The sequence below is a fragment of the Macaca nemestrina genome, chromosome 16 (genome assembly GCF_043159975.1).
Source record: "Macaca nemestrina isolate mMacNem1 chromosome 16, mMacNem.hap1, whole genome shotgun sequence".
NCBI lineage: Eukaryota > Metazoa > Chordata > Mammalia > Primates > Cercopithecidae > Macaca > Macaca nemestrina.
In genome coordinates this window covers 96057766-96070496 of record NC_092140.1, presented here as the reverse complement: position 1 = coordinate 96070496, position 12731 = coordinate 96057766, and the positions used below count along the sequence as shown (strand labels likewise).

The window sequence follows — 12731 nt, the reverse complement described above, 5'->3', positions numbered from 1 at the left end:
TGGAATACTACATGGTCTTAAAAAAGAACAAAATCACGTCCTTTACAGCAACATGGATGTAGCTGGAGGCCATTATCCTTAGCAAATTAATGCAGGAAGAGAAAACCAAATACTACATATTCTTATATACAAGTGGGAGCTAAACATTGGGTACTGCTACATATAAAGATGGCAACAACAGACACTGGAAACTAATAGAGGTGGGAGGGAGGCAGGCAAGGGTTGGAAAACTATCTTTTGGCTACTACACTCACCATCTGGGTGACGGAATCATTCATATCCCAAACCTCAGCATCACGCAATATAGCCATGTAACAAATCTGCAGACGTACCCCCTAAATCTAAAATAAAAGTTAAAAAATGTTTAAGTCTTTTTAAATTGAGGCATGTACATTTTTTAGATGTAATGCTATTGCACACTTAATAAACTACAGTATAGTGTAAACGTAACTTTTATATGCGTTGGGAAACCAGAAAGTTTGTGTGACTAGCTTTATCGCAATATTTGCTTTACCAAAATGGTCTGGAACAAAGCCCACAGCATCTCCGAAGTATGCCTGTAGTTGTCAGTTCTAGAATGCAAAATAAATAAACTCATACAGTATGTACTCTGATTTCCTTCACTTAGAATAATGCTTTTGAGATTCAACTATGCCCTTATATGTATCAGTAATTACTTTTTATTGCTGAGTAGTATCCCACTATACAGATACACTAAAATTTGTTTATTCACTCACCAGTTCTCCATAGGGCACTTCACAGAAACAAATCACAAAAGTACAGGACATATCATTTACCCAGGCTTTATTTCCACTGAGTTTACATCTAAAATTACAAGATACAAAGAAAACAATCCACTATGAGGGAGAATACAACATAGAGCAAAATTAAGGCCTTTATCTAAAGTCCTTGATAATTCATTAGATAGCTGCTATAAAATAAGTACATTTAAAGACATAGGGACAAGAAATTTTAAAATAAGCTTATTTGAAAAACAAAAAGAACTTCTGGCATTAAAATATATAGTCACTGAAATAAAAAAAAACTCAGTGGACTGAGGAAGCAAGAGCTTAGACACAGATGAAAGGAGAATCAATAAACCAGAAGACAGAGCTGTAGAAACTGACCAGAATGCCGTATATACAGAGAGAATAAGTAAATAAGATTAAGAAATGCAGCAGAGTAGAAAGAGAAGATCCATCATATATGTCTCTTGTGAATTCCAGAAGGAGAAAAAAGAAAGGCAAAATTCAAAAATATAATGGCTGAGAATTTTCCAAAACTAGCAGAAGATAGTAATTTTCAGTTTAAAAGCAAATCAAAGTTCACACCTAGAGACAAGGTAGTAAGAGTGAAGAACATTTACAATGGAAAGAAATGACAAATTATATACAAACGAAAGAAATTATATTGATAGGTAACTTTTCAAGAGGAACATCGGGAGCCTGGAGACAGTGAAATAATATCTTCCAAGGGGTAGGGGGTTGACAACCTAGAACTGTATACCAAACCAAGTTTATGTTTGATAAAGGCCACATAAAAATTTCAGACAGAAAAACCTGGGTATGAATCCAGGCACCATAAATTTTTAGTTGTGACCTCAGACAAATCATGTAATTTCAATAGGCCTCAGTTCTGTCTACAAAATAGGAAAAATAGTATTTATCGTAAGGTTACTTTAAAAATTAAATGTGATCATATGTTAACATCACTCCTCACATACAACACTGAATCAATGTAAGGAGTATTTTTACTCTACACTCAACACCAATACAGATAATTGAAGCAGTCCATTTTTCCTCTGAAAAAAGAAATCAACTGATTCATTGATTTCTTTATAAATTTCGTTATAAATTTCTAGAAGCTATACTATAATTACTTTTAGTCACAATCTTGAAATATACAGATTTTTTTAAATCTCCTTTACTATAAATTAGAAGAATTTCTAGGACTTTTTAAAATGTCAGGTTAAATCTAAAGACAAAATATTTTAGCAATGTCTAATATTTGACAATATGTCTCTTCTTTTGAGTTTATTATGTATTCAAAAATAAATTAAGCATCTTCTTACAGTATTTACTGCTGAACTGATGCAGCACTGCTGCCCTATACAGAATGCTCCAGGTAATATCTTCAAGGAGAGTCCTAGGCTCAGACTGAGAAGAGCTCAGTCCAAGTTCATGCTCAGACCAAGAAGGAATACTGCTTTATCTGGTCCCAGATAATTATTTTTGTAACTGTTTCATGACTCAGATCTAAACATAACACATCAAGTCAACTCCTCAGCTACATCTCCAACCTTTCTGTTCTCTCCTTTAAATCTACCATCACCCACAACACACACACACGAACTTTCTCTCCCAACATGAATTTTTTATCTCATGCCAAGACTAAGACACATAATTGAAAAAATGGAAAGCTAGCTTGTATCCAGAACCCAACCCCACCAGGGACGTCACTCATAATTCCTATTACAAATGGAATCATATTTATCATTCTTTTGTCTCCACGCTAATGGTTTTTAAAGAGGAAACAAACATTTTTTAAACTAATTTTATGTGAATGATGTCAATCTAATTCAGTTATACTTACAATACATACGAGACTAAGAAAATAATTTCTGCTTTAAACTATTTTTATTCTGACACTTTCACATTTTTCTCATATTGTTCCTTTTCCTCCTAAAAGTTATAAATTCCTGAAACTAGATGCCTATTTCAGAAACACCTAAGTAACCTGAACTATAGCAATGTGAACTAAATAACACTAGAACAGTGGTAAGCAAAACAACAAAACAAGTTTTATTTTCAATATTTTGTACCACAATGAATTTTATCAATATGTCTAGGCTTTACATGTTTAATGAAAAAAAAAAAAAAAATGCTTCTCCAAATCACCAAAGTTCAGTTTATGTCATACAATGGCTGCTATAAATGAAAGCAATTAAGGAAACACATAACCACGATTTCTCAAATTAATGTATCTTGAAGTGCGTTTCAAGGGTAATAAATGAAGCTACCATGTGAGTACTAATCAACAAAATAGTTAATTTTGAAAACCACAATACCTCCCATCTCTTTATATTGGGTAACCGTCTCAAGGACTACAGTTTGCCATGAATAATAGAGAAAACAACTTAATCACAAACTCAGACATTACAGAAGAATATATGTAGTAATGAAGCCTTTTCATTTATTTTTTACACATATAGAAATCACTTCTCAAATACTTAGAAACAAAAAAAACTGTTCATAAACATAAAAGAATCTAATATATTAATATTGGATTCTAAGAGCTTAAATGTTTCTCAGAAGTGTAACCATTACAGTAATTTCTGCTCATGTTCCAAATTCTACTGGCAACTTTAAAATATTACAAAGGACAGAAAATGTGGATCATCTGTTACTGTGTCTCAAGATGACAGCTTAAACTAAACCTGGCCGGCTGTGGTGGTTCACGCCTGTAATCCCAGCACTTTGGGAGGCAAAGACCAGCAGATCTCCTGAGGTCGGGAGTTCAAGACCAGTCTGGCCAACATGGCGAAATCCTGTCTTCACTTAAAAAAGTACAAAAATTAGCCAGGCGTGGTGACAAGCGTCTGTGGTCCCAGCTTCTCAGGAGGCTGAGGTGGGAGAAGCTTGAACCCAGGAGGCGGAGGCTGCAGTGAGCCGAGATAGCACCACTGCACTTCAACCCGGGCAACAAGAGTGAGACTCTGTCTCAAAAAAAAAAAAAAAAACAAAACAAAACAAAAAAAAAACACTATAAATTTTATCTTAAGTGCATAAATACCCTTTTTAGCACCAAAAGTAATAGTAGCGACGTTTACTGAATGCTAACTCCCCACCAAGTAATACGATAAAAATGTTTTTCTGGGCATTATCTAATCTAATCCTTATAACACTACAAAACAGTAACAGTTACCCATGATTTAACAGAGCAGGTGACTGAGGCTTTAAAGAATTTAAACAATTTGCCCATAGAGCCTGGATTTAAACCCAGATGTGTCTAACTCAGAGCCTGTCCTCTTAGCTCATTACAGTTTACTGCCTCAAATTCCTTTAAAGTTACGCAACTAATCTAAAAATAAATATAAAAGGCTTATTAACAGAAATAAAGATATTTTGTTGCCGTTGCCTATATAAATACTACTTGTTTTTTAATTTCATAGTGCTTTGAACAACATAAAACCTTTCAAAGGCATCTGCTTCATATTACTTTATTTTATAAAGTATGTATGTATGTATTTACTTATTTATTTTTGAGACAAGGTCTCGCTCTGTCACCCAGGCTGGAGGGCAATGGTTCAATCTTGGCTCACTGCAACCTCGAACTCCCAACCTCCTAGTCTCAACTAATCCTCCCACCTCAGCCTCCTGAGTAGCTGGGACCATGGGTGTGCGCAGCCATGCCTGGCTAATTTTCGTATTTTTTGCAGAGATGAGGTCTTGCCATGTTGCTCAGGCAACTTGTCTCAAACTCCTGGACTCAAGCATTCTGCCCCTCTCAGTCTCCCAAAGTGCTGGGATAACAAGCAAGAGCCACCACACCCAGACTCAAGTAGTCTTTGAACAAGTAATTTTATTATCATATTTACTTACTCATCCATTCATTATCCAATCTAAATTAATTAGTAAGCACCTACCACATTAAGCAAACAACCTATGTATACATAAGAAACAATGTAAGGCCACGTGGAGTTTACTAACATAAAATGCTTGACTTCAAATATCTAACAATGCAGAGAAAATACTAGTATAAAAATACCAGGAATTATGTGTTAAATGCCAGTCATCCATATTCTCACATAAGTAGGTAAGAAAAAAAAAAAAAAACAGTCACTACTGATTCTCTCACTCATTCATTTCTCTTCCTACTGCCAAAATCACCAGGAAAAATGGAAAGAGGAAAACATCACAAAGAAAAGAATACTAGCATATAAAGACACTCATAGAGACATAGGAATAAACGAGAATAAAGGAACAAGTTATTGAAATACAGCAAATGAAGTTATATCGTTTGTCCCTCAAACACGTAAAAGCTAAGAAAATAAGAAATAAAAACTGCAGTCCAGCCTGGGCAACAGAGCAAGACTCCGTCTCAAAAAAAAAAAAAAAAAAAAGAAATAAAATACATTGTTTTTTAGAGACGATTTCCTTAAAAAACACAAGAGTGAGTATACCAAAACTAGTCTGAGCACTGATTAAAACGTAACATCCTTTGAGAGAGGGGCCAGATCTTAGTCATGTATCGTGTATCATTTGGTGCACTGTTTGACATAAAGACACGCAATAATGTTTCTTGAACTGAAAAGCAAGACACATGTGTTTGATAAATGTCCATAAAATCACCATTCTAAAGAGTTCTATAATACCCTGTGAAGTAAATACAATTGGGGGTCAGCAGCTAAGCATTAACTTCTTCACAAAATGCAAAACAATACTCAGACATGATTAAAAACTATAAAAAATGTTTACCAAAAACAGCTTCATAGCAAAATATTAAAAAGAATAAAATTTCAAACCAAAGCTCACTTTTTAATAGGCTGCTTAATAGGAGCTTTTACAATTACTAATGGACAGAACAAAGTTACAAAAGGACTTAAAAGGTCATTTACTCCTTTGCCCTCCGTTCAATTAGGACCACAATCAAACCATACCCCAGCAAGAGAAACATATCTAAAGACATCCAGTGAAGATTAGACCACCTTTAAAAACTATTTCATTTTTTTTTAAACTACTCTCATAATCTATGCCTTGAGTTTATCTGGCAAATGCCGATATCTCACTTTTATCAGGTATTTTAGGGCACAATTTCCCTAGGAAATAAGTATAAGTATAGTTATCACTGAAGAGTAAAACATTTAAAATAATGTTGAGCCAGGTGTGGGCACATGCCTGAAATCGCAGCCATTGGGGAGGCTGAGACAGGAAGGCTGCTTGAGCCCAGGAGTTCAAGGCTGCCGTGAGCTATGACTGCACCATTGCACTCCAGCCTAGGTGACAGAGTCAGACCCTGTCTCTAAAAAAAATAATAAAATGAAATGAAACACTCTTGAGCACATTAAAATATAAACATATTTTCATTTACAGATGTTAACGATCAGTGAAATCACACATCAGTCCAGACATGAAATACTGTCAGAATTAAAGAATTTTAGAGCCATTGGGCTCTCAAATTATCTAGTGGAACTTCCTGTTTCTTTGAAGATGAAAACAAGGCAAAAACACATTAGTATTAATGCCCTATACAATAACATTTTATAGCATTAAAGGACGTTTTATTTAAAAAAAACATGATTAGTCCTCAGACTCAAATCATCACTTTGTAATATAACTACTACCTGATCCACCTGCTTAATGTGGTCAGGTAAAGTCACGGAACAGGGCCTTTCTATCAGACAGAACTGGCAGTCCTGCCACACTGTTAGTAAGGAAGCGGGAGAAGGAGAACTGCTGTGAGTTGTTGAGCACTTTAGGGTTTACCTCCACTAAACTGTTTCAACTTCCCAAAATCAAATAAAATAGCATTAACACCTCATATGAAATAAGGGTACAGATTTGGAGACCTGCCTATGATCATACAGAAAATAAGTTGTAGAAACAAAATTAGACAACTTACTTGCTCTCCTTATTGTCCCCTCCTTTGTTATGCTCTCTCCCAGTTCTTCTTCCTCTCTGCCTCCTAACCAGGGCCTCATTCGTAGGCTCCTCCCGCAAACACATACACACAACTCTGTTTGTTTGGTTTTGTTTTTTTTTTTTCTGACCCGGAATCTTGCTCTGTCGCCAGGCTGGAGTGCAGTGGTACGATCTGGGCTCACTGTAACTTCTGCCTCCTGGGTTCAAGCGATTCTCCTGCCTCAGCCTCCTGAGTAGCTGGGACTACAGGCGAGCGCCACCACGCTCGGCTAATTTTTGTATTTTTAGTAGAAATGGGGTTTCACCATGTTGGCCAGGATGGTCTCAATCTCTTGATCTCCTGATCTGCCTGCCTCAGCCTTCCAATGTGCTGGGATTATAGGCGCAAGCCACTGCGCCCAGCCTACACACATCTCTTAAGTGAGAGTTCCATATCCAAACCTCTTCCTTTTTCTTTTCTATTCATTATTCCAATGTGAGCTGCTCTATTCTCCCCTGTAGCTTTAACTACTTATCTGTATGCAAACTTCTAACTCCAGCCTGCTCTCTCTGAACTCCAGACTCAAATGCATCTCCACCTGAATATCCCACAGGAACCTCAAACAAATGCTTACAACTGAACTAATATCTCTTTCACCCTAACAAAAAAACAGCTCCTCCTCATCTCAATCAGTGGGTTCACTATTACCTCAGTCGTGCTAGCCAGAAAATGAGGACTCAATCAGCTGAGAGCTCCAAATCTCTCTAACTCCCAACATCCAAACTCTGTCAAGTCATACCAATTTTATCTCTTAAATATTCCCTGAATCCATGTCTTTCTGTAACTCCAACGGCTTAGTTCAGACTCTTTATTTCTCTACTGTTTTTTTCTATTATACAACTGGCTTTTCTACTGCCTATAATCTTTCCCCACCCAGGTCCATTCTCTACACTGGAGCTGGAATTATCTTTCTAAAATACAAACCTAACAACACCACCACTCGAGCTAAAATTCTTCAATGGCTGCCCCATGTCAAGAAAAATTCTAAACTCTGAATACGGTGCGCCAAGTACTTTAAGATCTGGCCTCACTCACTAATAGTGAGCATTCTGGGATCTCGTCATTCAGAACTACCTAGCGTTCCCCAAATACAAAATACTCATTCTTCAATCTATCCTTTGTTCGTGTTGTGCCATCCATTTGTCCTAGAATGACTTTTCTCTTCATCACTCCAGTGAAAGCTTATTCAACTATTTTAACACAAGTTAAAAGTCAAATCATACTGAAGGCCTCCCCTGACTTCTGTAGACAGAGTCAGGATCTTTCTACTAATTGACAGAGAAAATGGTCAGTGCTTGAGTTCATGACCAGACCCACCTGGGCTGAAATCCCAGGTTTACACTTGACCAACTATGATTTTGTGCAGGGCCTCTAAAGCCTGTTTCCTCATCTCTAAACATCAGTAACTACTTCACCAGCTGTTTTGAGGATTTACTGAGGAGCTGCATGCAAAATACTCCGCACAGCACCTGACATATTCAATAAATGTTACTGTTAGGTGATTATTTCCTCTGGGCTCCTATAGCAACTTGCACATATCTCTACCACGCTATTGGGATGACATGACTGCCCATGCAGTATACAGACTATCTTTTTTCATCTCTTTATTCTCACCACCTGGCATAATGCCTGGCACATAGGTTCTTAACAAATTTTGAATGAATACTTCAAACCTTATATTCTATCACATAACGCCTCAATTTTGTTTTCTACCTGTCTTACTAAACCTACTTTCCATCTCCTCCTTGTACAAAATTGCTACCTCAAGTAAAATTTACACAGGTCAACTTCATTTTAATTAAGAGAAAGTTTTATAGGATTTGTGGTCTTGTTGTTTGTTTTTAAACACACACACACACACACAAACTCACAATAATATCAACAATTCTCCAACTTACTCCATAAAGCAGCACATTTCTAGGATGGTTATCTACCCATTGAAAAATTTTAAAGGGTCGTCAAGGAAGGTTTTCTAAATCTGTGTCAGCTTCCTTTACCACCAAGTCTTGAGTCAACTCTAAGGACTCAAGTGTACTCCTGAACATAAAAAATATATAAATAATTAATTAAATAATTAAAACATGGTATTTTTCCTTCCGAAAACATGCTGAGAAATTCTGAATAACACTGGAATAATCAAAGAAAATAATTATTGCTTCCTACTGCTAAAAAAAGTATGTTTTTAAAAGTTACTAGTAATTTAAAACTGAACTAATCAAAGTATGTGTAGGCAGTGTTCAGGCTGGCGGGGGGGGGTGGGGTGGAGCACCCATTTCACAACCTTGAACCTCAAGAAATAAAATGCAAAAACGCTAAAAGTTAAAAATGCCAGATCCCACCATATAATAGCAATGACATCTTTTTATCTAATTCTACACTTAATCTTTAAACATTACGGCCCTTTGAGTAATTACCAATTGATGGGTTTAATATGCAAATACCTCTGAGCTACTTTAAAACAAACATGACTAACCCAGAAATAAACGTATCCAGGAAAAGAGAAAAGCCTGTGAAAACACGGTTTCTCGGGTCTCACATCCCATGTATGACATACATACGGTTCTGCACCGAGAGGCAGCAACCTGCGAGGGTCAGAGGCGCCGAAGACCCGAGGCCCTGCAGCTTGGGCGGCTGCTCATCCCTGAGACTGTGCAGGGCGGCGGCCCAGTCGGGGTGGGGCTGAGCGCTGTAGCTGGGGCGGTCCCAGCGACTGGGCTAGAAGCCCGAGGCTCACCTCCACTTCCCTTTCCCAACGCACAGAGCCCAGGTCCGCGACCACCCAACAGCCCTCTCAAGACAAAGAGAGATTTTTTTTTCTGTCCCGGTCCGCTCAAAGTTTATCAGTCTTTCCCGGCGGTCGGGGCCGCCGGGCTTTGTAGTTCGGCAGTCCGAGCTACCCCGCCAAGGCCGCGAGCCCGAGGAGTCACTGAACTACAATCCCCATGATGCACAGCGAGCCTGGCGCTCTCGCGCCCCTCCCAGTCCCCGCACGGGAGCCAGCGCCCGAGGAACCCCGCAGCCCACCGCCCTGGCGTTTCCGGCGGTGGGAGGCCGGGAGGGGCTATCGGCTAGAGCCCCGCACTACCTGCTGTATCGCTTGAGCCCCTGTCCCTCGGATTCATTACCTAGAAGGCGCAGGTCCGGGCACAGCCGGCGATGCGGTCCAGATGGGTTGGGGGTGGGGCGCAGGCCGCCGCCGAGTCCGTTAGTTCGCGACGTGCGTGAAGAGGCGGCGGCTGCGTAGGGTTGCCATGGCAGCCCCGGCCGCGCGGTGGGTGCAGCGCGGGAGGGAGCGCGGAGGCTGTGAGTCCGCTCTGGGGCGGAGCTTGGGACTCCAGCCCAGGTTGCCGGGGGAGGGAGGTGCAGCGGCGCGGGGTGGGAGAGCAGGGAGACGGTGACGTTGAGGAGGACGTGTGGCCGACTGAGCTCTGGTCGTGCTTGATGAGCCCGCCTCCACCGCGTCCAGCCCCCGTGGCGGGGCACCTTCGAGCCTGCTGTTTTCGGAGGGGATGCCAGTGGCGTCGAAGGAGGGGGCACCGGGGCGTCGCAGCGCCCTTCCCCCGCCGCCTGTCCGGGCTTCCACCGCTGGGTCTGCCCCCATGGGATGTGTGGATCCTACGCCACCTCAGTATTTTTCTGCAGTCAAACCGAATTGAAGTCTTTCGCACCCGCTTTCTCCATTCCCTGGGGAGTGGGATGGAAAGGAATCCTTTGATAAGATGGAATGCATATGGCCTTTAGGATTATTCAGGAGGTTTTAGAACTTGCAAATGGCATTGCTTTCGACTGAATTTGGATTTATGCTGTTTCTTGGGCAATCGTTTGTGGACTCTAGGATAAACAGGTTAAGAGCGTGGGCTTCTAAAACGAATTCTTAGTTCACGTCCTGCCCCTATACTTGGTAGCTGATGACCAGGGGCGCGTTTCTCACCTCTTAACGCTTTGATCTGCAAAAATGGAGATACCCATCTTGCAACTCTTGTAAGAAATACATGCATTAATACTGATGAAGCTCTATAAAACAAATCTTAGCATTTAACAATAGCTATTAAATATTAATTATTTAATCAATAGTGATAAAAGTCAGAATAGTGGTTGGCCGTCGGGAAGGAGTTTGAGAGAATTTTTTGTAGTGATGAAAAAATTCTATAGCTAAGGGTTTCGGTTACAGAAGTATATGCATTTGTCAGAACTCTTGGAATGGAACATTTAAGATTTGTACATTTCACTGCATGTAAATTTACCTCAAAACAGAACATAAAAATGTGTTGTTATTATTAGAGCTATAGACTGTAATAGAAACCACAGAGATATTCTAAGCCCAATCTCTAGATTTTATAGATGAGAAAACTGAAGTCCAGAGATTTAATTGAAAAAAAGAGGAAGGGGAGTGAATTCGTGACCTTGTCGTTTTCTGGTAATGAATATCTCCTGAAAAATTATGGTTGACAATAACAAGGCACTATGCCTGTAATCCAGCTGAGTCATCGTACCACAGAGATTTTCTTAAACTTGACTGAGTCCCTTATCCACCTTTTGTTGTTCCCCACGGACAATGTCCTCTCAAGGACTGCACCGTCACTTCTGGCTCTCAGTTCTGGCTTTTTCTGAACACTTAGACTACTCCACATATCACCTCTTAAAACTCTTTTCTCTCTACTCCTGCTGACACATAATGTCGAAATCAGCGCCTTTTCTTTGGTTGTTTCTATAGCCAACTCTTTGGAAGGTTTGGAGCAGATTAGTGGTTTTAAATTAAGGATGTAAAAAACCTAAAATTAGAAATTCCTGCTCTTAAAAGTCCTTCAATTCCTCCCGTGATATTATTATCCACCTACCACCTACCCCCATTTTTTCTTTTTTTTTTTTAATTTATTTATTATTATTATACTTTAAGTTGTAGGGTACATGTGCATAACGTGCAGGTTTGTTACATATGTATACTTGTGCCATGTTGCTGTGCTGCACCCATCAACTCGTCATTTACATCAGGTATAACTCCCAATGCAATCCCTCCTCCCTCCCCCCTCCCCATGATAGGCCCCGGTGTGTGATGTTCCCCTTCCTGAGTCCGAGTGATCTCATTGTTCAGTTCCCACCTATGAGTGAGAACATGCGGTGTTTGGTTTTCTGTTCTTGTGATAGTTTGCTAAGAATGATGGATTCCAGCTGCATCCAAGTCCCTACAAAGGACTCAAACTCATCCTTTTTTATGGCTGCATAGTATTCCATGGTGTATATGTGCCACATTTTCTTAATCCAGTCTGTCACTGATGGACATTTGGGTTGATTCCAAGTCTTTGCTATTGTGAATAGTGCTGCAATAAACATACGTGTGTATGTGTCTTTATAGCAGCATAATTTATAATCCTTTGGGTATATACCCAGTAATGGGATGGCTGGGTCATATCTACCCCCATTTTTTCATCATTACCTGTAACCTCCCACTATCGTACTATCTCTCTGGTCCCATCTGTCCCCTCCTCTCTTCTCTCTTTATACAACACTTTTATTTTTATCTCCTAATCTGTGCTATTATAGCTACCTACCATTCCTAAACTGTTTACCAAAGTATTTTCCTATACAAAGTAACTTCCAAGAGAAACTCTGGAGCCAGCTATTAAAATAATTTTTTTTTACATATGTATCCTCATGCTCTATTTGATTCAGTCCACAGTGTCACTGCTCAATAAATATTAAGCAGCTTAGGTACATGACCTGTTGATACGGTTTGGCTGTGTCCCCACCCACCTCTCACTTTGTATTGTAATAATTCCCACCTGTCAAGGGCAGGGCCAGGTGGAGATAATTGAATCATGGGGGCGGTTTCACCCCTACCATTCTTGTGGCAGTGAGTAAGTCTCGTGAGATCTGATGGCTTTACAAATGGAAGTTCTCCTACACAAGCTCTTTTGCCTGCCACCGTGTAGGAAGTCTCTTTGCTCTTCCTTCATCTTCCTTCATGATTGTGAGGCCTCCCCAGCCGTGTGGAAGTGAGTCCATTAAACCTCTTTCCTTCATAAATTACCCTGTCTTGTGTATGTCTTTAT

General features: G+C 39.7%; 1 protein-coding gene and 1 long non-coding RNA gene across 15 annotated transcripts in view; one reads left to right on the top strand and one right to left on the bottom strand.

The window, feature by feature from the left end:
- Positions 1 to 9948, bottom strand: part of LOC105485958 (katanin catalytic subunit A1 like 1) — a 256796-nt gene extending 246848 nt beyond the window's left edge. For 9 of the 12 annotated variants that reach the window (XR_011614928.1, XR_011614927.1, XR_011614929.1 and 6 more), the window contains exon 1: positions 9807 to 9948. The gene's annotated coding sequence lies outside the window, so the exon portion shown is untranslated. Of the gene's footprint in view, positions 1 to 254; positions 342 to 9154; positions 9386 to 9415; positions 9566 to 9806 lie in introns of those variants that run through there. The other 3 variants (XM_011748598.2, XM_071081488.1, XM_011748601.3) reach the window with 3 other exon arrangements.
- Positions 9658 to 12731, top strand: part of LOC139359141 (uncharacterized) — a 58703-nt gene continuing 55629 nt past the window's right edge. For 2 of the 3 annotated variants that reach the window (XR_011614931.1, XR_011614932.1), the window contains exon 1: positions 9660 to 9819. This is a non-coding gene — a long non-coding RNA (uncharacterized lncRNA). Of the gene's footprint in view, positions 9820 to 12731 lie in introns of all 3 variants that reach the window. The other variant, XR_011614933.1, reaches the window with a different exon arrangement.